This window comes from Heterodontus francisci, chromosome 14, assembly GCF_036365525.1.
Source record: "Heterodontus francisci isolate sHetFra1 chromosome 14, sHetFra1.hap1, whole genome shotgun sequence".
Classification (NCBI taxonomy): domain Eukaryota; kingdom Metazoa; phylum Chordata; class Chondrichthyes; order Heterodontiformes; family Heterodontidae; genus Heterodontus; species Heterodontus francisci.
Window position 1 is genome coordinate 21,771,488 of NC_090384.1, and position 24,092 is coordinate 21,795,579.

General features: G+C 48.7%; 1 protein-coding gene across 1 annotated transcript in view; it reads left to right on the plus strand.

Moving 5' to 3' along the window:
* The first annotated feature begins 3,951 nt into the window (after positions 1 to 3,951).
* The window catches only part of LOC137376944 (CD82 antigen-like), a 199,176-nt gene continuing 179,035 nt past the window's right edge, over positions 3,952 to 24,092 (plus strand). The window contains exon 1 of the mRNA XM_068045912.1: positions 3,952 to 4,519. The gene's annotated coding sequence lies outside the window, so the exon portion shown is untranslated. The remainder of the gene's footprint in view (positions 4,520 to 24,092) is intronic.

The window sequence follows — 24,092 nt, forward strand, 5'->3', positions numbered from 1 at the left end:
TTCTCCCTGTTCCTCTATCTCTCTCAGTTCCTCCTCCCCTCTTTCTCTGTTCCTCCTCCCCTCTCTCTCTCTGTTCCTCTCTCTCTCTCTCTCTCTCTGTTCCTCCTCACCTCTCTCTCTGTTCCTCCTCCCCTCTCTCTCTGTTCCTCCTCCCCTCTCTCTCTGTTCCTCTCTCTCTCTGTGTTCCTCCTCCCCTCGCTCTCTGTTCCTCCTCACCTCTCTCTCTGTTCCTCCTCCCCTCTCTCTCTCTTCCACCTCCCCTCTCCCTCTGTTCTTCCTTCTCTCTCTGTTCCTCCTCCCCTCTCTCTCTGTTCCTCTCTCTCTCTCTCTCTGTTCCTCCTCCCCTCACTCTCTGTTCCACCTCCCCTCTCTCTCTGTTCCTTCCGCTCTCTCTGTTCCTCCACCCCTCTTTCTCTGTCCCTCCTCCCCTCTCTCTCTGTTCCTCTCTCTCTCTCTGTTCCTCTCTCTCTCTCTCTCTGTTCCTCTCTCTCTCTCTCTCTGGTCCGCCTCCCCTCTCTCTCTGTTCCTCTCTCTCTCTCTGTTCCTCTCTCTCTGTTCCTCTCTCTGTCTCTGTTCCTCTCTCTCTCTCTCTGTTCCTCCTCCCCTCTCTCGCTGTTTCTCCTCCCGTCTCTCTGTTCCTCTCTCTCTGTTCCTCTCTCTCTCTCTGTTCCTCCTCCCCTCTCTCTCCGTTCCTCTCTCTCTCTGTTCCTCTCTCTCTCTCTCGCTGTTCCTCCTCCCCTCTCTCTGTTCCTCTCTCTCTGTTCCTCTCTCTCTCTCTGTTCCTCCACCCCTCTTTCTCTGTTCCTCCTCCCCTCTCTCTCTGTTCCTCCTCCCCTCTCTCTCTGTTCCTCTCTCTCTCTCTCTCTGTTCCTCTCTCTCTCTCTCTCTGGTCCGCCTCCCCTCTCTCTCTGTTCCTCTCTCTCTCTGTTCCTCTCTCTCTGTTCCTCTCTCTGTCTCTGTTCCTCTCTCTGTCTCTGTTCCTCCTCCCCTCTCTCGCTGTTCCTCCTCCCGTCTCTCTGTTCCTCTCTCTCTGTTCCTCTCTCTCTGTTCCTCCTCCCCTCTCTCTCTCTGTTCCTCTCTCTCTCTCTCTCTGTTCCTCCTCCCCTCTCTCTGTTCCTCTCTCTCTGTTCCTCTCTCTCTCTCTGTTCCTCCTCCCCTCTCTCTCTGTTCCTCTCTCTCTCTCTCTATTCCTCCTCCCCTCTCTCTCTGTTCCTCTCTCTCTCTCTGTTCCTCCTAACCTCTCTCTCTGTTCTTCTCTCACTCTCTCTGTTCCTCCTCCCCTCTCTCTCTGTTCCTCCTCCCCTCTCTCTCTGTTCCTCTCTCTCTGTCTGTTCCTCCTCCCCCTCCCTCTGTTCCACCCTCTCTCTCTGTTCCTCCTAACCTCTCTCTCTGTTCCTCTCTTTCTCTTTGTTCCTCCTCCCCTCTCTCTCTGTTCCTTCTCCCCTCTCTCTCTGTTCCTCCCTCTCTCTCTGTTCCTCCTCCCCTCTTTCTCTGTTCCTCTCTCTCTCTCTGTTCCTCCTCCCCTCTCTCTCTGTTCCTCTCTCTCTCTCTGTTCCTCCTCCCCTCTCTCTCTGTTCCTCCTCCCCTCTCTCTCTGTTCCTCCCTCTCTCTCTCTGTTCCTCCTCCCCTCTCTCTCTTATCCTCCGAACCTCTCTCTCTGTTCCACCTCCCCTCTCTCTCTGTTCCTCTCTCTCTCTCTCTTCCTCCTCTCTCTCTCTATTCCTCCTCCCCTCTCTCTCTGTTCCTCTCTCTCTCTGTTCCTCCTCCTCTCTATCTCTGTTCGTCTCTCTCTCTCTGTGCCTCCTCCCCTCTCTCTCTGTTCCTCTTTCTCTCTCTCTTCATCGATCTCTCTCACTCTGTTCCTCTCTCTCTCTGTTCCTCTCTCTCGCCGTTCCTCCTCCCCTCTCTCTCTGTTCCTCCCCTCTCTCTCTGTTCCTCTCTCTCTCTGTTCCTCCTCCCCTCTCTCTCTGTTCCTCTCTCTCTGTTCCTCCTCCTCGCTCTCTCTGTTCCTCCTCCTCTTTCTCCCTGTTCCTCTATTGCTCTCTGTTCCTCCTCCCCTCTTTCTCTGTTCCTCCTCCCCTCTCTCTCTCTGTTCCTCTCTCTCTCTCTGTTCCTCTCTCTCTCTCTCTGTTCCTCTCTCACTCTCTCTGTTCCTCCTACCCTCTCTCTCTCTTCCTCCTCCACTCTCTCTCTGTTCTTCCCTCTCTCTCTCTGTTCCTCCTCCGCTCTCTCTCTGTTCCTCTTTCTCTGTTCCTCCTCCCCTCTCTCTCTGTTCCTCTTCCCCTCTCTTTCTGTTCCATCTCCCCTCTCTCTCTGTTCCTCCCTCTCTCTCTGTTCCTCCTCCCCTCTCTCTCTGTTCCTCTCTCTCTCTCTGTTCTTCCTCCCCGCTCTGTTCCTCTCTCTCTCTCTGTTCCTCCTCCCCTCTCTCTCTCTGTTCCTCTCTCTCTCTCTGTTCCTCCTCCCCTCTCTCTCTGTTCCTCTCTCTCTCTGTGTTCCTCCTCCCCTCTCTCTCTGTTCTTCCCTCTCTCTCTGTTCCTCCTCCCCTCTCTCTCTGTTCCTCTCTCTCTCTCTCTCTCTGTTCCTCCTCCCCTCTCTCTCTGTTCCTCCTCCCCTCTCTGTTCCTCCTCTCTCTCTCTCTCTCTGTTCCCCCTCCCCTCTCTGTTACTCTCTCTCTCTCTGTTCCTCCCCCTGTTGGTTGGATCTGCGATCTCTCTCTCTCTCTCTGTTCCTCTCTCTCTATCTCTGTTCCTCCTCCTCTCTCTCTCTGTTCCTCTCTCTCTCTCTGTTCCTCCTCCTCTCTCTCTCTGTTCTCCTCCTCTCTCTCGCTGTTCCTCCTCCCCTCTCTGTTCCCCCCTCTCTCTCTGTTCCTCCCCCTGTTGGTTGGACCTGCCCTCTCTCTCTCTGTTGCTCTCTCTCTCTCTCTGTTCCTCCTCCCCTCTCTTTCTGTCCCCCCTCCTCCTCTCTCTCTGTTCCTCTTCCCCTCTCTGTTCCTCCTCTCTCTCTCTCTGTTCCCCCTCCCCTCTTTCTCTGTTCCTCCTCCTCCTCTCTCTCTCTCTCTCTCTCTGTTCCTCCTCCCCTCTCTGTTCCTCACTCTGTGTTCCTCCTCCTGTTGGTTGGATCTGCCCTCTCTCTCTCTCTCTCTGTTCCTCCTCCCCTCTCTCTGTGTTCCTCTCTCTCTCTCGCTCTGTTCCTCCTCCCCTCTCTCTCTCTGTTCCTCCTCCCCACTCTCTCTGTTCCTCTCTCTCTCTCTCTGTTCCTCCTCCCCTCTCTGTTCCTCTCTCTCTCTCTGTTCCTCCTCCTGTTGGTTGGATCTGCCCTCTCTCTCTCTCTCTCTGTTCTTCTCTCTCTCTCTGTTCCTCCTCCCCTCTCGCTCTGTTCCTCTCTCTCTCTCTCTGTTCCTCCTCCTCTCTCTCTCTGTTCCTCCGCCCCTCTCTGTTCCTCCTCTCTCTCTCTGTTCCTCCTCCCCACTCTCTCTGTTCCTCTCTCTCTCTCTGTTCCTCTCTCTCTCTCTGTTCCTCCTCCTGTTGGTTGGATCTACCCTCTCTCTCTCTCTGTTCCTCTCTCTCTGTTCCTCCTCCCCTCTCGCTCTGTTCCTCTCTCTCTCTCTCTGTTCCTCCTCCCCTCTCGCTCTGTTCCTCTCTCTCTCTCTCTGTTCCTCCGCCCCTCTCTGTTCCTCCTCTCTCTCTCTGTTCCTCCTCTCTCGCTCTCTCTGTTCCTCCTCTCTCTTTCTCTCTCTGTTCCTCCTCCTCCTCTCTCTCTGTTCCTCCTCCTCCTCTCTCTCTGTTCCTCCTCTCTCCCTCTGTTCCTCCCCCTGTTGGTTGGATCTGCCCTCTCTCTCTCTCTCTGTTCCTCTCTCTCTCTCTCTCTCTCTGTTCCTCCTCCCCTCTCTGTCTGTTCCTCCGCCCCTCTCTGTTCCTCCTCTCTCTCTCTCTGTTCCTCCTCTCTCTCTCTCTGTTCCTCCTCCTCCTCTCTCTCTGTTCCTCCTCTCTCTCTCTGTTCCTCCTCTCTCTCTCTCTCTGTCCCTCCTCTCTCTCTCTCTCTGTTCCTCCTCCTCCTCTCTCTCTGTTCCTCCTCTCTCTGTCTCTCTGTTCCTCCTCCTCCTCTCTCTCTGTTCCTCCTCTCTCTCTCTCTCTGTTCCTCCTCCTCCTCTCTCTCTGTTCCTCCTCTCTCTCTCTCTGTTCCTCCTCCTCCTCTCTCTCTGTTCCTCCTCCTCCTCTCTCTCTGTTCCTCCTCTCTCTCTCTCTCTGTTCCTTCTCTCTCTCTCTCTCTCTGTTCCTCCCCCTGTTGGTTGGATCTGCCCTCTCTCTCTCTCTCTCTGTTCCTCCTCCTCCTCTCTCTCTGTTCCTCCTCTCTCTCTCTGTTCCTCCCCCTGTTGGTTGGATCTGCCCTCTCTCTCTCTCTCTCTGGGGGAAGTGTGATTTCTGCCTGCTCTCCAGCGCTGTACACAATCTGCTCAGCTCTATACTTCCTGGTGTGGAGCAGCTCAGCCCAGCCTGGCCCGGCTCTCGCTGTGCCCCCGGTAAGTGCTTTCGGACTTTCACCGCTTTCCTGGCAGTGTCCGCAGCTGGGCTCGGCTCGGCTCGGCTGGGCTCGGCAGCACCAGGCTCTGAGTCAGTGCTGTTTAGTTTCGGTCTCTCTCCGATCCTCATGCGTGTCGGACTGGGACAGCTCGGCGAGTTAAAGGGATAGAGCTTAGACCAGCACGAGACCGGGATATCCCAGGATCACTGGGATCAGACCAGGATATCTCAGGATCAAACTGGGAAATCACAGGGATTTACTGGGCTGAGACTGGGATATTCTATAGTTGTGGGATCAGACCAGGACATCCAGGATGTGGTGAGTCCAAGGTGTAGTGGGGTTAACTGGGTGAGACCGGGATATTCTAAGGTTATGGGAAAATACTGCATTATCCTAAAGTCGTGGAAATATCCTTGGATAAATGGGAGCTGACTGGAATCTGATAGATTCACGGAGTGAGACTGGGATATCCTCGGATTGTGGGGATCAGAACCTGATATCCTGTGGTTTTGGGATAGATCAAGATAAACCAAAATCTTCACATCAGATCAGGATATCCAAGGGTCCTGGAATGTGAGTTAATTATAGTCCTTGGATAAGAACAGGTTATCTATGGGCATTGGAGTAAATTGGGAATATCCTAATACAATAGAATGTGATAGGGATAGGCTAGGATCACTGGGATCAGACCAGGATATCGTAAGGTCATGGGATCAAACAAAATAATTTCGGGTCAGTGGAAGCAGGCTGGGTTAGTCAAGAGTCTAAGGATCAGACAGTGATATTTTAGCAATAAAAAAAAGCGCTCAAAATACTCAGCAGGTTAAATCACTGTTTCACTTGGAAGGAGTGTTTGGGGCCTTGGAAGGTGAGAAAGGTGGAGGTAAAAGAGCAAGTGTTGCATGGAAAGGTTCAGTAGGAAAGGGAGGAGGTGTTGGGGGTGATTGACGACAGGACCAGGGTGTCACAGGACTATGGCCCCTTCGGAATACACAAAGTGGTGTGGAGGGGAGAATGAGCTTGGTGCTGATATGATGCTGGGAACAGATTGGGATATGTGAAAATCAGAAAATGACGGGATTAGATTGGGATACGCTCGTATCACTGGGATCAGTTTGGGAAAACATGGGCTGGAATTTTACACCCCCCCCCCCACCCCAAAGAGCGGGTTGGTGGCGGGGGGAGTGTAAAATGAAGTGGGTCAGGGGGCCCTTCCTGACCCAGTCCCGCCTCCACTGCCATTTTACACAGGGCGGTGGCAAAATCCAGCCCACCCACCCCAAGCCAATCAGGGCCCTTAAGTGGCCAGTGAACGGCCACTTATGGGCCTCTGCCCCCCACCATGGGGATATTACCCTTGGCCAGTCAGGCGGCCCAGGCCTGAGAAAAGTCACCTGACAAAAGCAGGCAGCTTTCTGACAGCCTGAGGGGGGCGGGGGGGGGGGCGGGGTACCCTCATGATCAGGCACCCTGTGCTCGAAGAAGGGCCGCCATCGATGCCATAAACATCCCCAGGCCAGGCGGAGGCGGGATCGCCACCAACTTTTCTGTAAAGTAAAATTCCAGCCATGGAGTCACGTGATCAGAACTGGTCTTCATGGGGGTTGCAGGAATTCTACTGGGATATTCTGGCACCAACCTGGGATATGCTAGGATCATGAGACCCGAAGGGAAAATCACAGGGTCATGCAATAATACTGGGATCACTGGGAAATAACGAAGACATCATTCTTCAATATCTTAACAGTGTCACCTCAACACACCTCACACAGTCTATCAGTGTCACCCTGACATACATCACACAGTCTATCAGTGTCACCTCAACACACCTCACACAGTCTATCAGTGTCACCCTGACATACATCACACAGTCTATCAGTGTCACCCTGACATACATCACACAGTCTATCAGTGTCACCCCAACACACATCACACAGTCTATCAGTGTCACCCTGACATACATCACACAGTCTATCAGTGTCACCCCAACACACATCACACAGTCTATCAGTGTCACCCTGACATACATCACACAGTCTATCAGTGTCACCTCAACACACCTCACACAGTCTATCAGTGTCACCCTGACATACATCACACAGTCTATCAGTGTCACCCCAACACACCTCACACAGTCTATCAGTGTCACCCCAACACACATCACACAGTCTATCAGTGTCACCTCAACATATCTCACACAGTCTATCAGTGTCACCCCAACACACATCACACAGTCTATCAGTGTCACCCTGACATACATCACACAGTCTATCAGTGTCACCTCAACACACCTCACACAGTCTATCAGTGTCACCCTGACATACATCACACAGTCTATCAGTGTCACCCTGACATACATCACACAGTCTATCAGTGTCACCCCGACACACCTCACACAGTCTATCAGTGTCACCCCAACACACATCACACAGTCTATCAGTGTCACCCCAACACACATCACACAGTCTATCAGTGTCAAACCAACACACATCACACAGTCTATCAGTGTCACCCTGACATACATCACACAGTCTATCAGTGTCACCCCAACACACCTCACACAGTCTATCAGTGTCACCCCAACACACATCACACAGTCTATCAGTGTCACCCTGACATACATCACACAGTCTATCAGTGTCACCCCGACACACCTCACACAGTCTATCAGTGTCACCCCAACACACATCACACAGTCTATCAGTGTCACCCCAACACACATCACACAGTCTATCAGTGTCAAACCAACACACATCACACAGTCTATCAGTGTCACCCTGACATACATCACACAGTCTATCAGTGTCACCCCAACACACCTCACACAGTCTATCAGTGTCACCCCAACACACATCACACAGTCTATCAGTGTCACCCCAACATATCTCACACAGTCTATCAGTGTCACCCCAACACACATCACACAGTCTATCAGTGTCACCCTGACATACATCACACAGTCTATCAGTGTCACCCCAACACACATCACACAGTCTATCAGTGTCACCCTGACATACATCATACAGTCTCTCAGTGTCACCCCAACACACATCACACTGTCTATCAGTGTCACCCCAACACACCTCACACAGTCTATCTGTGTCACCCCGACATACATCACACAGTCCATCAGTGTCACCCCAACACACCTCACACAGTGTATCAGTGTCACTCCAACACACCTCACACAGTGTATCAGTGTCACCCCGACATATCTCACACAGTCTATCAGTGTCACCCCAACACACCTCACACAGTGTATCAGTGTCACCCCGACATATCTCACACAGTCTATCAGTGTCACCCCAACACACCTCACACAGTGTATCAGTGTCACCCCAACACACCTCACACAGTCTATCAGTGTCACCCCAACACACCTCACACAGTCTATCAGTGTCACCCCAACACACATCACACAATCTATCAGTGTCACCTTGACACACATCACACAGTCTATCAGTGTCACCCTGATACACCTCACACAGTCTATCAGTGTCACCCCAACACACATCACACTGTCTATCAGTGTCACCCCAACACACCTCACACAGTCTATCTGTGTCACCCCGACATACATCACACAGTCCATCAGTGTCACCCCAACACACCTCACACAGTGTATCAGTGTCACTCCAACACACCTCACACAGTGTATCAGTGTCACCCCGACATATCTCACACAGTCTATCAGTGTCACCCCAACACACCTCACACAGTGTATCAGTGTCACCCCGACATATCTCAAACAGTCTATCAGTGTCACCCCAACACACCTCACACAGTGTATCAGTGTCACCCCAACACACATCACACAGTCTATCAGTGTCACCCTGATACACCTCACACAGTCTATCAGTGTCACCTTGACACACATCACACAGTCTTATCAGTGATCAGTATCGGTGGAATTTGAATTTAATTAATAAATCTGGAATTAAAAGCTAGTTTAATGATGACCATGAAACCATTGTCGATTGTTGTAAAAACCCATCTGGTTCACTAATGTCCTTTAGGGAAGGAAATCTGCTGTCCTTACCTGGTCTGGCCTACATGTGACTCCAGACCCACAGCAATGTGGTTAACTCTTACATGCCCTCTGAAATGGCCTATCAAGCCACTCAGTTGTACCTAACAGCTGCAAAGTCTATAAAAAGGAATGAAACCGGACGGACCACCCGGCATCGACCCAGGCACCGGAAACGACAACGACAAACCCAGCCCTGTCAACCCTGCAAAGTCCTCCTTACTAACATCTGGGGGCTTGTGCCAAAATTAGGAGAGCTGTCCCACAGACTAGTCAAGCAACAGCCTGACATAGTCAGACTCACGGAATCATACCTTACAGACCATGTCCCAGACACTGCCATCACCATCCCCGGGTATGTCCTGTCCCACCGGCAGGACAGACCCACCAGAGGTGGTGGGACAGTGGTCTACAGTAGGGAGGGAGTTGCCCTGGGAGTCCTCAACATCGACTCCGGACCCCATGAAATCTCATGGCATCAGGTCAAACATGGGCAAGGTAACCTCCTACTGATTACCACCTATTGCCCTCCCTCAGCTGATGATTCAGTACTCCTCCATGTTGAACAGCACTTGGAGGAAGCACTGAGGGTGGCAAGGGCACAAAATGTACTCTGGGTGGGGGACTTCAATGTCCATCACCAAGAGTGGCTCGGTAGCACCACTACTACTGACCGAGCTGGCCGAGTTCTAAAGGACATAGCTGCTAGAGTGGGTCTGCGGCAGGTGGTGGGGGAACCAACAGGAGGGAAAAACATACTTGGCCTCGTCCTCACCAATTTTATGAGCAATAGTCAGCTTTTGGTTTGATAGGGCTGATTCTTTTGTGAGAACTAACTCTTACCTGTGAGTGCATATGCTCTGCCATGTTGTGAATTGTTTGACCTGGTCTCATGGCTGCTCTTCTGGTACACTCAGTTGAGAATCTGAGTTGAATATAAAGGAGCTGTACTGTTCATTGCAGAGACAGTTTTAGAATCACAATATTCAGAGGAGCAGCACCAAAATCTCTATTAAAAAAACCTGTCAAAAATGGTAGAAATCTTAATGTCACAAATTTGTAGAGTGGTACATAAACAACAAAGACCGGATAAAAAGGTGGACACAGATGCAGTTCCTTTTTTTATGTTTTCGTGGAATGTGGGCATCGCTGGCTCGGCCAGCATTTATTGCCCATTCCTAATTGCCCATGAGAAGGTGGTGGTGAGCTGCCTTCTTGAACCGCTGCAGTCCTTGGGGTGTAGGTACACCCACAGTGCTGTTAGGAAGGCAGTTCCAGGATTTTGACCCAGCGACAGTGAAGGAATGGCGATATAGTCCCAAGTCAGGATGGTGTGTGGCTCGGAGCGCAACTTGCAGGTGATGATGTTCCCATGCATCTGCTGCCCTTGTCCTTCTAGGTGGCAGAGGTTGCAGGTTTGGAAGGTGCTGTCTAAGGAGCTTTGGTGAGTTGCTGCAGTGCATTTTGTATATGGTACACATTGCTGCCGCAGTTTGTTGGTGGTGGAGGGAGTGAATGTTGAAGGTGGTGGATGGTGTGCCGATCAAGTGGACTGCTTTGTCCTGAAGGGTTTCGAGCTTCTTTAGTGTTGTTGGACCTGCACCCATCCAGGCAAGTGGAGAGTATTCCATCACACTCCTGACTTGTGCCTTGCAGATATGGACAAGCTTTGGGAGACAGGAGGTGAGTTACTCAGAATTCCCAGCCTGTGACCTGCTCTTATAGCCATAGTATTTATATGGCTACTCCAGTTCCGTTTCTGGTCAATGGTAACACCCAGGATGTTGATAGTGGGGGATTCATCGATGGTAATGCCATTGAATATCAAGGGGAGATGGTTAGATTCTCTCTTGTTTGAGTTGGTCATTGCCTGGCACTTGTGTGGAATGAATGTTACTTGCCACTTATCAGCCCAAGCCTGGATATTGTCCAGGTCTTGCTGCATTTGGACATGGGCTGCTTCGGTATCTGAGGAGTCGCGAATGGCGCAGAACATTGTGCAATCATCAGCGAACATCCCCACTTCTAACCTTATGATGGAAGTATGGTCATTGATGAAGCAGCTGAAAATGGTTGGGCCTAGGACACTACCCTGAGGGACTACTGCAGTGATGTCCTGGGACTGAGATTATTGACTTCCAATAACCATAACTATCTTCCTTTGAGCTAGGTATGACTCCAACCAACGGAGAGTTTTCCCCACTTCCCCCTGAGTTTTCCTGCTGTTGACCATTCATGGAAAGTGTTCAGTTAATAGGAAGCAGCACCAAGAGCTGAGAGATCAGTGAAAGATTCTGCCCTTGTGCACACCACCACTTGTGTTTGTGTTTTGGACCTACCCCCTGTCCCTCCTATTGCAAGGCAGAGCCTCCCATCACATCCCTGCTCAGCAGGGCAAGATCTTGACCATCATCACCAGGAATTTTGTCTCCTCTCCTTTCACTGTAGCGAAGTTTTGGTGATGTAGCGGGAGCGTCCCAAGCTGTGTGTTTTCCCAAATGTCAGATATCTAATCCCAAATCTTCCAATGAAGAACAGAAACCCGGTTGGGCAAATTCAGGGCAGACTGAAGAAAGCGGAGTATCTCCATGACAGGTTTGTTGACAAAAAAGCTAGCAAGCATGGCAGCAAGGTAGGCCTGGTTCCCCAAAGCTGTCCATCAATCCATCTGCTCTTGCTCCTCATTCATCTCAACTCATCCTGTCATCCAGGTGTGTTGTATCTGATAGAGGGGTAAGACCTTCTTTTGAGGATAAGCTTACTGAATCATACAGGTTTAAGGGTCATCCTACAGGAGAAGTGAACTAGATCTGCAAGTAGTGATTAGGTGACACTGAGGTTGGGTTTTGACCAACCTGCCGACTGTATGAGGATAAGAAAACTGATGGGAGTGCGGAGTTACACATTCAAGGCTCCTGAAATGGAATTAGTTAGAGTCGCTCATTTTCACATAGAAGTGTTGGGAGAATGTAGAGAACTGGAAGGATGAGGGGATTGGGGCATTTATAATTTGGGTCAAACAACAGAGAAAAGTTTAAAGGAGCACTGACTAAGTATCAGTAAAATAGCGACAAATGTTGCAAAGGAAAAAGTGGTTGTCAGCTACCTAATGTGGAAGGATTACTGAATAGAAAAGGCACTTTCTATATTATTCTACCCAGCAATGTGAGGGAGGTGTTGGAATACCATCCCAGATCCCCAACCTTTGGATGGATTTAACCTTTTTAGAGAGTCAAGGGAAATGAATGTTCCTTTTTCCAGCAGCCATGTAGATGGCTTTAGGGATGCAACTCCATGCTTTGTTTTCATAAAAACCTGGACAACATTATCCCAGGGTCAATGTTATCTGTGGATCAACTGTGAAAACTAATTGCCAGACTCTCATTGAACAAACTCACATACCATATCGTCCCACCATAGTCACATGCCTTTATCAAATAAACCTTCACCTACATTGGTTTCATTTCTTACTAAACTGACAAACATACCATTCCTGTAGTTGAATATGCAACACATAACAAGCCCCAGTTAGATACAGTACAGATGAAGTCCTAGATAATGTTATTGCCCTAAGTGCGATTGTCCTGTGTTGCTAGTGTTTGCCAGTACGTTGCTTCCCTTGCATTGCACCAGAGATGCATTGTGGAACCTAACAGTGTTTTTCTTTTACATGTTATCCAGTGTTTTAATCCCTCCATGGCCTTGCCCCTCCATATCTCCTCTACCCTATTACCACCTCAATCTCTATTTCTCTGAATTCAAGCCCACGCCCTTCCTCCATCCCACCATCAACAGTCATGTCTTCAGCTGAGTAAGCATCACACTGTGGAATTCCCTGTCTAAACTATGCACCTCCCTTCACCCCACCCCTTATAACCCACTTCTTTGACCAACCTTTTGGTCACCTGTCCTCAGATCTCCTTCTTTGCCTTGGTGCCCATTGTTTTCTTATTGTCCGATGGGATGTCAAAGATTCTATATAAATACAAGTTGGTGTGAGGCGACTGGCTTCTTTGTGTCTGTGGCAACCACCTAGGACTGAGTTGACCTTCGATCTCAGTGAGCAGGGGCCTGAGTTGGCCCAGCTGCACATTGCACCACTTGAGCAGCTGTTGGTACAGGCTGGCCCTACCCACGTCCTTCCATCTGTGCAGCCTGACATAGTCATACTATACCTTACAGACAATGTTGCAGACACCGCCATCACCATCCCCGGGTATGTCCTGTTCCATTGCCAAGACAGACCCAGCAGAGGTGGCAGCACAATGGTATACAGTCAGGAGGGAGTTGCCCTGGGAGTCCTCCAGACCCTCTGAATTCTCATGCAATCAGGTCAAACATGGGCAAGGAAACCTCCTGCTGATTACTATCTACCGTCCTCCCTCAGCGAATGAATCAGTACTCCTCCATGTTGAACACCACTTAGAGGCAGCACTGCAAGGGTGCAGAATGTATTCTGGGTGGGGGACATCAATGGCCATCACCAAGAGTGGCTCGGTAGCACCACTACTGACCGAGCTGACCAAGCCCTAAAAGACATAGCGACTAGACTGGGTCTGTGGCAGGTGGTGAGGGAACCACAAGAGGGAAAGACATACTTGACCTCATCCTCACCAATCTGCCTGCTGCACTTGCATCTGTCCATGACACTATTGGTAGGAGTGACCACCACACAGTCCTTGTGGAGTCGAAGTCCTGTCTTCACATTGAGGATACCCTCCATCGTGTTGTGGGGCACTACCACCGTGCTAAATGGGATAGATTTCGATCATATCTTGCAACTCAAAACTGGGCATCCATGATGGCACTGTGGGCCATCAGTAGCAGCAGCAGTATTGTACTCAACCACAATCTCTAACCTCATGGCCCGGCATATCCCCCATTCTACCATTACCATCAAGCCAGGGGATCAACCCTGGTTCAATGAAGAGTGCAGGAGGGCATGCCATGAGCAGCACCAGGCATACCTCAAAATGAGATGCCAACCTGGTGAAGCTACAACCCAGGATGAGTTGCATGCCAAACACCCTAAGCAACATGTGATAGACAGAGCTAAAAAATCCCACAACCAATGGATCAGATCTAAGCTCTGCAGTCCTGCCACGTTCTGTCATGAATGTTGGTGGACAATTAAACAACTAACTGGAGGAGGTGGCTCCACAAATATCCCCGTCCTCAATGATGGGAGAGCTCAGCACATCAGCAAAAAAGATAAGGCTGAAGCATTTGCAGCAATCTTCAGCCAGAAGTGCCGAGTTAATGATCCATCTCTGCCTCCTCCTGAAGTCCCCAGGATCACAGATGCCAGACTTCAGCCAATTCGATTCACTCCGCGTGATATCAAGAAATGACTGAAGGCACTGGATACTGCAAAGGCTATGGACTCTGACAACATTCCTGTAATAGTACTGAAGACTTGTGCTCCAGAATTAATCACACGCCTAGCCAAGCTGTTCCAGTACAGCTACAACAGTGGCATCAACCTGGCAGTGTGGAATATTGCCCAAATATATCCTATCCACAAAAAGCAGGACAAATTCAATCCAGCCTATTACCACCCCATTAGTCTACTCTCGATTATCAGTAAAGTGATAGAAGGTATCGTCAACAGTGCTATCAAGCGGCACTTGCTCAGCAACAACCTGCTCAGTGATGCTCAGTTTGGGTTCCGTCAGGGCCACTCAGCTCCTGACCTCATTACAGCCTTGGGTCAAACATGGACAAAAGAGCTGAACTCAAGAGGTGAGGTGAGAGTGACTGCCCTTGACATCAATGCAACATTTGAACGAGTATGGCATCGAGGAGCCCGAGCAAAACTGGAGTCAATGGGAATCAGGGGGAACACTCTCTGCTGGTTGGAGTCATACCTAGTGCAAAGGAAGATGGTTGTGGTTGTTGGAGGTCAATCATCTGAGCTCCAGGACATCACTGCAGGAGTTCCTCAGGGTAGTGTCCTAGGCCCAACCATCTTCAGCTGCTTCGTCAATGACCTTCCTTCAATCATAAGGTCAGAAGTGGGGATGTTCTCTGATGATTGCACAATGTTCAGCACCATTTGCAACTCCTCAGATACTGAAGCAGTCCGTGTAGAAATACAGCAAGACCTGGACAATATCCAGGCTTGGGCTGATAAGTGGCAAGTAACATTTGCGCCACACAAGTGCCAGGCAATGACTATCTTCAACAAGAGAGAATCTAACCTTCTCCCCTTGACATTCAATGGCATTACCATCACTGAATCCCCCAATATCAACATCCTGGTATTTACCATTTACCTGAAATTGAACTGGAGTAGCCACTTAAATAACGTGGCTACAAGAGCAGGTCCGAGGCTGCGAGCTCTGTGGTGAGTAACTCACCTCCTGACTCCCCAGTGCCCATCCACCATCTACAAGGCACAAGTCAGGAGTGTGATGGAAAACTCTCCACTTGCCTGGTTAGGTGCAGCTCCAACAACACTCAAGAAGCTCGACACCATCCAGGAACTGAACTCGGGGACTGAACACAGAGCAGGAACTGAACACAGGGACTGAACACAGAGCAGGAACTGAACACAGAGCAGGAACTGAACTCGGGGACTGAACACAGAGCACGAACTGAACTCGGGGACTGAATACAGAGCAGGAACTGAACACAGGGACTGAACACAGAGCAGGGACTGAACACAGAGCAGGAACTGAACTCGGGGACTGAATACAGAGCAGGAACTGAACACAGATCAGGAACTGAACTCGGGGACTGAACACATAGCAGGAACTGAACACAGAGCAGGAACTGAACTTGGGGATTGAACACAGAGCAGGAACTGAACACAAGTACTGAACACAGAGCAGGAAGTGAACTCGGGGACTGAATACAGAGCAGGAAGTGAACACAGATCAGGAACTGAACTCGGGGACTGAATACAGATCATGAACTGAACTCGGGGACTGAATACAGAGCAGGATCTGAACACAGATCAGGAACTGAACTCAGGGACTGAACACAGATCAGGAACCTAACTCGGGGACTGAATACAGATCAGGAACTGAACTCGGGGACTGAATACAGAGCAGGAACTGAACTCGGGGACTGAACACAGAACAGGAACTGAACTCGGGGACTGAACACAGGGACTGAACACAGAACAGGAACTGAACTTGGGGACTGAACATAGAACAGGAACTGAACACATAGCAGGAACTGAACACAGAGCAGGAACTGAACTCGGGGACTGAATACAGATCAGGAATTGAACTCGGGGACTGAATACAGAGCAGGAACTAAACTCGGGGACTGAACACAGAGCAGGGGCTGAACACAGGGACTGAACACAGATCAGGAACTGAACTCGGAGACTGAATACAGAGCAGGAACTGAACACAGGGACTGAACACAGATCAAGAACTGAACTCGGGGACTGAATACAGAACAGGAACTGAACACAGAGGAGGAACTGAACACAGGGACTGAACACAGAGCAGGAACTGAACACAGAGCAGGAACTGAACTCGGGGACTGAATACAGATCAGGAACTGAACTCGGGGACTGAATACAGAGCAGGAACTGAACTCAGGGACTGAACATAGAGCAGGAACTGAACACAGGGACTGAACACAGATCAGGAACTGAACTCGAGGGACTGAATACAGAGTAGGAACTGAACACGGACAGAACACAGATCAGGAACTGAACTCGGGGACTGAATACAGAGCAGGAACTGAACTCGGGGACTGAACACAGAACAGGAACTGAACACATAGCAGGAACTGAACACAGAGGAGGAACTGAACACAGGGACTGAGCACAGAGCAGGAACTGAACACAGAGGAGGAACTGAACGCAGGGACTGAACACAGATCGATAACTGAACTCGAGGACTGAATACAGATCAGGAACTGAACTCGGGGACTGAATACAGAGCAGGAACCAAACTTGGGGACTGAATACAGAGCAGGAACTGAACACAGGGACTGAACACAGAGCAGGAACTGAACTCGGGGACTGAACACAGAACAGGACCTAAACTCGGGGACTGAACACAGAACAGGAACTGAACACATAGCAGGAACTGAACACAGAGGAGGAACTGAACACAGGGACTGAACACAGCAGGAACTGAACTCGGGGACTGAATACAGAGCAGGAACTGAACTCGGGGACTGAATACAGAGCAGGAACTAAACTCGGGGACTGAATACAGAGCAGGAACTTAACACAGGGACTGAACACAGATCAAGAACTGAACTCGGGGACTGAATACAGAACAGGAACTGAACACAGGGGCTGAACACAGAGCAGGAACTGAACTCGGGGACTGAACACAGAACAAGAACTAAACTCGGGGACTGAACACAGAACAGGAACTGAACACAGAGGAGGAACTGAACACAGAGGAGGAACTGAACACAGGCACTGAACACAGCAGGAACTGAACCCGGGGACTGAATACAGATCAGGAACTGAACTCGGGGACTGAATACAGAGCAGGAACTGAACACAGGGACTGAACACAGAGCAGGAACTAAGCTCGGGGACTGAACACAGAGCAGGAACTGAACTCGGGGACTGAACACAGATCAGGAACTGAACACGGGGACTGAACACAGAGCAGGAACTGAACACAGGGACTGAACACAGAGCAGGAACTGAACTCGGGGTCTGAACACAGAGCAGGAACTGAACTCAGGGACTGAACACAGAGCAGGAACTGAATACAGGGACTGAACACAGAGCAGGAACTAAGCTCGGGGACTGAATACAGAGCAGGAACTGACTACAGGGACTGAACACAGAGCAAGAATTGAACTCGGGGACTGAATACAGAGCGGGGACTGAATACAGAGCAGGAACTGAACACAGGGACTGTACACAGATCAGGAACTTAACTCGGGGACTGAATACAGATCAGGAACTGAACTCGGGGACTGAATACAGAGCAGGAACTGAACTCGGGGACTGAACACAGAGCAGGAACTGAACTCGGGGACTGAATACAGATCAGGAATTGAACTCGGGGACTGAACACAGAGCAGGAACTGAACTCGGGGACTGAACACAGAACAGGAACTGAACTTGGGGACTGAACACAGAACAGGAACTGAACACATAGCAGGAACTGAACACAGAGCAGGAACTGAACACAGGGACTGAACACAGAGCAGGAACTGAACTCGGGGACTGAATACAGATCAGGAATTGAACTCGGGGACTGAATACAGAGCAGGAACTAAACTCGGGGACTGAACACAGAGCAGGGGCTGAACACAGGGACTGAACACAGATCAGGAACTGAACTCGGAGACTGAATACAGAGCAGGAACTGAACACAGGGACTGAACACAGATCAAGAACTGAACTCGGGGACTGAATACAGAACAGGAACTGAACTCGGGGACTGAATACAGAACAGGAACTGAGCACAGGGACTGAACACAGAACAGGAACTAAACACATAGCAGGAACTGAACACAGAGGAGGAACTGAACACAGGGACTGAACACAGAGTAGGAACTGAACACAGAGCAGGAACTGAACTCGGGGACTGAATACAGATCAGGAACTGAACTCGGGGACTGAATACAGAGCAGGAACTGAACTCAGGGACTGAACATAGAGCAGGAACTGAACACAGGGACTGAACACAGATCAGGAACTGAACTCGGGGACAGAATACAGAGCAGGAACTGAACACGGACTGAACACAGATCAGGAACTGAACTCGGGGACTGAATACAGAGCAGGAACTGAACTCAGGGACTGAACACAGAGCAGGAACTGAACTCGGGGACTGAACACAGAACAGGAACTGAACACATAGCAGGAACTGAACACAGAGGAGGAACTGAACACAGGGACTGAGCACAGAGCAGGAACTGAACACAGAGGAGGAACTGAACACAGGGACTGAACACAGCAGGAACTGAACTCGGGGACTGAATACAGATCAGGAACTGAACTCGGGGACTGAATACAGAGCAGGAACCAAACTTGGGGACTGAATACAGAGCAGGAACTTAACACAGGGACTGAACACAGATCGAGAACTGAACTCGGGGACTGAATACAGAACAGGAACTGAACACAGGGACATGAACACAGAGCAGGAACTGAACTCGGGGACTGAACACATAGCAGGAACTGAACACAGAGGAGGAACTGAACACAGAGGAGGAACTGAACACAGGCACTGAACACAGCAGGAACTGAACTCGGGGACTGAATACAGAGCAGGAACTGAACTCGGGGACTGAATACAGAGCAGGAACTAAACTAGGGGACTGAATACAGAGCAGGAACTTAACACAGGGACTGAACACAGATCAAGAACTGAACTCGGGGACTGAATACAGAACAGGAACTGAACACAGGGGCTGAACACAGAGCAGGAACTGAACTCGGGGACTGAATACAGATCAGGAACTGAACTCGGGGACTGAAAGCAGAGCAGGAACTGAACTCAGGGACTGAACACAGAGCAGGAACTGAACACAGGGACTGAACACAGATCAGGAACTGAACTCGGGGACTGAATACAGAGCAGGAACTGAACACAGGGACTGAACACAGATCAGGAACTGAACACGGGGACTGAACACAGAGCAGGAACTGAACACAGGGACTGAACACAGATCAGGAACTGAACACGGGGACTGAACACAGAGCAGGAACTGAACACAGGGACTGAACACAGAGCAGGGACTGAACTCGGGGTCTGAACACAGAGCAGGAACTGAACTCAGGGACTGAACACAGAGCAGGAACTGAATACAGGGACTGAACACAGAGCAGGAACTAAGCTCGGGGACTGAATACAGAGCAGGAACTGACTACAGGGACTGAACACAGAGCAAGAATTGAACTCGGGGACTGAATACAGAGCAGGAACTGACTACAGGGACTGAACACAGAGCAGGAGCTAAGCTCGGGGACTGAACACAGAGCAGGAACTATGCTCGGGGACTGAATACAGAGCAGGAACTGAACTCAGGGACTGAACACAGAGCAGGAACTGAATACAGGGACTGAACACAGAGCAGGAACTCAGCTCGGGGACTGAACACAGAGCAGGAACTGACTACAGGGACTGAACACAGAGCAAGAATTGAACTCGGGGACTGAACACAGAGCAGGAACTGAACTCAGGGACTGAACACAGAATCACAGAATTGTTACAGTGCAGGATGCAGCCAATCGGCCTCAATTCCATTTTCCCACCTGATCTCATATCCCTCGATTCCCTGAGAGACCAAAAATCTGTCTTTCTCCGCCCACGTTGCTGCCAATGCTTCCTTCTCATAACTGCACATCTCTTCACTTTCAGTTAACGAATGTTACGACCACGTGGTGCGATTTGGGTGGTTCTCACTGTTCAACTCCCCACCTGACCACAGCAAGTGTATTTGTATTAGAGTTTAGCCACTTGGTATTTTATTTTTCAAATAAACTGATATTGACAAGTTTTCTTTTAGGTTTTTAAAAACAGATTATCAATCATTTATTGATCAATACACCTGATCCCCAAATTGTCGCAACCATGCATACTCATGCATTTGCTTGTGTGCACACGCACACACACACACACATGTATATATACACACACACACACACACATGTATGAAGAAACTGAGAGAAGGGAAAAAGGAAGGTGCCTTTCAGTGGAGGTTTGATAACCCTGTTGAATTCTCTTGAGAATCAGGTTCTAGATGGATGCAGGCCTGAGACAATTGTAAATTTCTCTCTTGATTGAAGATTCTGTTGAAGACGATGGGTTACTTCCAACTCTCACTGCTGTGTAATGTAGATGTTGGAATTTTTCTACAGGGCATGTGCTTTCTGACATGTTGGAATGGGAGCTGTTAGATGTTGTTTCTCTCCTGAGTGAGTCTCTCTCACTCTATCACTCTGGCAGTCTTTTTTTAAAGGCAAAGCTATTATCTCTCACCTCTTGTTAGGCGACATTCTGCTTTCTTCCCTATAGTGATTGCACAATAGCCCAGTTTGTGGCTACTTCCCACCTCCTTTGTTTCAGAAGAAGACATTCAATTACTGAAATGTTTTAGGATAGGCGTAGGAAGGGTTGCATTAACTATTTAGCTTTGAAGATTTGTCCTTTGTCTTTGTCAGACAGTTTGAATACACAAAAGGCCAATCCTCTTTTTCTTCGGTGGCCATTTTGGACTATTGTTCACTTTTTAAAGTAAAGGTTCTTTTTTTTAAGACAAAGTTTTTTTTTATAACTCTTCAGAGTTAGTCCATGATTGTTGTATCATTGCACCTCCAGTATGTGTGACATGAATGAGAAGCAAAATATACAGGTCGGTGTCTTCCATCCTTCTGGACTTTAATCAAGACTGCACCTAATCCTGTTGCTGATGCATCTGCTGCAATTATGGTCGTAAGCTCTGGATCATAGTGTGTTAATGCCTCTGATGAAGTTAACATCTCTTGGATTTTCTCAAAGGACTTTCTGTGGATTTCTCCCCAACACCAGATATTACTGCTCTTTAGCTGCTGTCACAAAAGCTTGTTTATAGTAGGTATATTTGGTAAGAATTTCTCTACCTGCTTCACCATTCACATGAATCTTTGTAGTTCCGTTATGTTCTTTGGTTCTGGGAAATCTCTTGTTGCCTTCGTCTTTTGTGTATCTGACTTGATACCCGACCCATCAATTATGTGACCAAGGAACCTCACTGTTGGTTGCGAAAATACAAACTTTTCATTCAATATGAGAGCTGCTTATTCTAATCTTTGTAATACTGCTCTTACCTTGTGTTGTGTTCTTTCTGGTTTGCTCCATGAATTAGGATGCCATCCATGTGACAGATTATCCCCTCTTAAGCCTTTCAGGATCCTTGTTATCATTTTCTAAAAGATCTCAGGTGCTGATGTAATACCGAATGGCAACCTGTTGTGACAGAATCTTCCAAATGATGTTATAAATATTGTCAACAATTTAGACACTTCAGCCAAAATCCACCATTTGCACCTAATTTTGTAAATATGGAGCTTTTTCCCAGTTTTGTCAAACTTTCATCCACTGATGTTGTTGGGTGGATCTCTCTCCACTGCTTTATGAAGTTCAGTGAGGTCTACACAAATTCTTATAGATCCATTTTGTTTCTTTACTGGAACCATACCAGAGCACCATCTAGTAGGTTTAATTATTGCTGATATCACTCTTTGGTTCTACATTGCTTCTATTTTTTTTTAACCTTTTCGAGGAGTTGGTGAATAAATACACTGGCGCTGTTTCTTTTCTCAGTGATGTGTTATTCTGTTTTCAGCAAGACCTGGACAATATCCAGGCTTGGGCTGATAAGTGGCAAGTAACCTTCGCGCCACACAAGTGCCAGGCAATGACCATCTCCAACAAGAGAGAATCTAACCATCTTCCCTTGACATTCAATGGCATTTCAGTCGCTGAATCCCCCACTATCAACATCCTAGGGGCTACCATTGACCAGAAACTGGAGTAGCCATATAAATACCATGCCTACAAGAGCAGGTCAGAGGCTAGGAATCCTCTGGCAAGGAACTCATCTCCTGACTCCCCAAAGCCTGTTCACCATCTACAAGGCACAAGTCAGGAGTGTGCTGGAATACTCTCCATTTGCCTGGATGGGTGCAGCTCCAACAACACTAAAGAAGCTCAACACCATCCAAGACAAAGCAGCCAGATTGATTGGCACCCCATCTACAAACATTCACTCCCTCCACCACCGATGCACAGTGGCAGCAGTGTCTACCATCTACAAGATGCACTGCAGCAATGCACCAAGGCTCCTTAGACAGCACCTTCCAAACCGGCGACCTCTACCGACTAGAAGTACAAGAGCAGCAGATGCATGGGAACACCACCACCTGCAAGTTCCCCTTCAAGTCACACACCATCCTGACTTGGAACTATATCGACGTTCCTTCACTGTCACTGGGTCAAAATCCTGTAACTCCCTTCCTAACAGCACTGTGGGTGTACCTATCTCAAGTGGACTGCAGCAGTTCAAGAAGGAAACTCACCACCACCTTCTCAAGGGCAATTAGGGATGGGTAACAAATGCTGGCCTGGCCAGCGTCACCCACATCCCGTGAATGAATAAAAAAAAGTTTCCCAATCCTCTCGTTAGCTTTGGGAATTCAACCCAAAAACTCTTGGCTGCTTCTTTTTTTTTAGAGATACAGCACTGAAACAGGCCCTTCAGCCCACCGAGTCTGTGCCGACCATCAACCACCCATTTATACTAATCCTACACTAATTCCATATTCCTACCACATCTCCACCTGTCCCTATATTTCCCTACCACCTACCTATACTAGGGGCAATTAATAATGGCCAATTTACCTATCAACCTGCAAATCTTTGGCATGTTGGAGGAAACCGGAGCACCCGGAGAAAACCCACACACACACAGGGAGAACTTGCAAACTCCACACAGGCAGTACCCAGAATTGAACCCGGGTCGCTGGAGCTGTGAGGCTGTGGTACTAACCACTGCGCCACTGTGTCTCTTGTCTCTTAATTTCTTCTACCCTACATAACAGCTGCAAACCTTCCTGCTGAGTAATGAATACTCTAATTCTTATTAATATACAGCATTTCGGGAATCTCTTTATCCTCATATCTTAAAGTCGTTCTTAGTTCTTCTGTAACTTTCATCTCTGTGCCTCCAGGCCCTTATAGCTTCTTGTTTGTTGTTCTTTATCTTCCCTTTAGCCATGGTTCCTTATCCAATTGACAGAAACCACTGCTCCCGTGTTTAATTTAAAACTAGTTTGATTTTCTCCTACCATGATATCTGCTGTCCAACAATTTTCATTGGCTCCTTGTATTTCTCCTAAGAAAGGAGTTTCAGTTGTTTGCTGATCTTATACCTCGTTTATTCTCTTGTTTAAATGACTTGTCCCTTTGCTGATCTGCAGTATCTCCTTCTTGCTGCGATATATGGACCGGAAATGTTCCTTTTTACAACATAAAGATTCTGCCCCCCATGGCTGGGCAATTTTCCTGTCGGTGCCCCTCTCGACCACACCTACTGCAATTCAGTGCTGCTGCCTCTAAATGCCTTTCCACTTTTCTGGCTTTTTGGCGCCATTCCTTTTGTTTTCATTCCCACAAACTCTTCTGAGTCTAATGCCTTCAAGATCGGACTCTCCCTGTCGCCTCGAACTACGGGTCGGTTGAATTTTCTATCCTTCGCCTGTCTGCTCAACTGAATGGCTTTTTGTAAACTTAAGTCTTCCCTTGACTATAGCTATATGACAGCAAATTGTCTGTAATTCCGGCTATGATTCTATCTTGAATCAACTCCTGACGCAAGCTTCCATATGCGCAATCTCCTGTGATCTTCTATAGGTCATTAATAAACAGATCAGTGCTTTTCCCTTTTCTCTGGGTACGCTTATTAAACTTTGCCTGTTCAACGATAATGTTTTTCCTGATCTTGAAATACTGTTCTAAAGATTTTATAACTTCAGCATAGTCTGCTTCTCATCGATTCCTTGTGTTATAAGAATGTCGTCTGCACATTCCCCATGGCAGACAACAATGTACTGAGCTGTACC